This window comes from Chiloscyllium plagiosum, unplaced genomic scaffold, assembly GCF_004010195.1.
Source record: "Chiloscyllium plagiosum isolate BGI_BamShark_2017 unplaced genomic scaffold, ASM401019v2 scaf_10446, whole genome shotgun sequence".
NCBI classification, from domain to species: domain Eukaryota; kingdom Metazoa; phylum Chordata; class Chondrichthyes; order Orectolobiformes; family Hemiscylliidae; genus Chiloscyllium; species Chiloscyllium plagiosum.
Genome location: NW_025206603.1, coordinates 7,168 through 9,270, shown reverse-complemented (window position 1 = coordinate 9,270; position 2,103 = coordinate 7,168). Strand labels below are relative to the sequence as shown.

At 48.4% G+C, this 2,103-nt stretch overlaps 1 long non-coding RNA gene across 1 annotated transcript in view; it reads right to left on the bottom strand.

Moving 5' to 3' along the window:
* Positions 1 to 876: 876 nt before the first annotated feature.
* Positions 877 to 2,103, bottom strand: part of LOC122546527 — an 8,212-nt gene continuing 6,985 nt past the window's right edge. Inside the window, exon 3 of the long non-coding RNA XR_006310765.1 lies at positions 877 to 1,348. This is a non-coding gene — a long non-coding RNA (uncharacterized LOC122546527). The remainder of the gene's footprint in view (positions 1,349 to 2,103) is intronic.

Sequence of the window (2,103 nt, the reverse complement as noted above, 5' to 3'; positions counted from 1 at the left end):
CCTTACACCCGTTGATCTTCTGATGGTTTGTACCTGGCAATCTCTGACATTGCTGTAAATCTCCGCACCCTCTCCATTTTTTTTGAAAACAATCTCACGGGCAGATCCCAGAACCCGTCTTTCTCTGTAGACAAGGTAATCCAAGATTAAGGGGGATGTGAGCCATTTTCTGAGTTGAAGCTATTTATTCCACATGTGTTATAGTAGGTTCTGCATACAGGAGCAATATGACAATTATGTAAATAACAAGCAGCACAAAAAAGCAGGCAGTAAGGATTGTGTCTGTGCACAAAGGGGAAGCAGAATCGCAGTGATATTGCACTCACTGGACCTAGGGGCATTACTGGAAGTATTTTATTCATATGGTGGGACCTTGGGATCTGTGTCTGTAATTTGATGGAATATGGGTTCGTTCTGACGGTAAAGGCCAGTACACTCAGGTTTAATTTGACTCAAATGACAGGTCACTCAAAAAATGTAGATAACACAATACTTTACTCTGTATCTAACTCCCTGTCCTGGGAGTGTTTGATGGGGGACAGTGTAGAAGGAGCTTTACCCTGTATCTATCCCCGTGCTGTCCCCACCCTGGGAGTGTTTGATGGGGACAGTGTAGAAGGAGCTCTACCCTGTATCTAACCCCGTGCTGTCCCCGTCCTGGGAGTGTTTGATGGGGACAGTGTAGAAGGAGTTTTACCCTGTATCTATCCCCGTGCTGTCCCCATCCTGGGAGTGTTTGATGGGGACAGTGTAGAAGGAATTTTACCCTGTATCTATCCCCGTGCTGTCCCCATCCTGGGAGTGTTTGATGGGGGAGTGTAGAGAGAGCTTTACTCTGTATCTAACCCCCTGCTGTCCCTGGGAGTGTTTGATGGGGAGACAGTGTTGAGGGAGCTTTACCCTGTATCTAACCCCGTGCTGTCCCTGTCCCTGTCCCTGTCCCTGGGAGTGATGGATGGGGGACAGAAGGAGCTTTCCTTTAAGTCTAACAGAGTAGAGACAGCTTTACTCAGTATCTAAGTCCACTTTATATCCAGCCTGTTAGAGTGTCTGACCCAGGGTAAAGGGACGACTCCTGACAGATTTTACACACAGTACTTGGAGCTGACATGGGAAATGTTAATGGCAGAGGGAACAGCTATGGTCACGTGATGTTAGTTCAGAGACAGGGTCATGAGGTCAGTGAGAGAACACACAGGACAATCCCACAGTCAAAGCAAGTCACAGCGGTTTTGGCATCTGCAGCAAGGGTTTTTCTGGGTCTTCAGTCATCAGCACATCAGCTTTCAGCTCAGGATGGCCACTGGATATCTTGGTTTGAGACACCACCCCAGCTTCATTCTCTTTCCTGCCAACAACAGGAGTTTGGTAAAAAAAAAAGTTACTGTCCGGCAATCGATGCCTTTCATGTTCAAATCCTTTACTGGGCAGTTGGAAACATTTTCCTCTGATGTTTGTATCTAAAATGATTGAATTGTACTGCACTGGAAGGAGAAAGTGAGGACTGCACTGGAAGGGCCTGTTGAGTTTCTGCTCCTCTCTGTAAGACCTGTCCCTGTCCAATTCACCACACAGTCTCCCCATGTTCATCTCGCATAGACCTGCGAATTGTTCACCCAACTCCATGGCAGTGCCATGGAAGGCTGGCATTCCCATCTGCCTATGCCCAGGTCGAGGTGGGTAATTGGAGACCGCACAGTGAGTTCCTTCTCTACTGTGCAAATACCAGCATTCTGCTTTTGTGACTGTCCCTGCAGAGTTATGTGGTTATGCGGGAACTGCTCTCAGCTACCCCGTGTAAATCCACATTCTCCTACTGGCTTCAGAAATACAGGAATGGCACGCTCTGGATCATCCCTTCACTCAGAGATCCCCCACAGGACGGTGCAGGTAGAAGGCACGACACAGGGAGATTGAGACAGCAGAAAGGCAGGCTGCTGGTCACTATCTGACCCTGGGATTCATGCACTCCTCACACCTTGTGACATAGCTTTCCTTCCCACTGCCGCTGTACCCTCTCACACCTCAGGGGGTGTTTCTCACTTGCTCTCTGTGTTCACTTCTTTTCACTTTTGCTCTCCCTCCCTGTTGCATGCTTGCTCG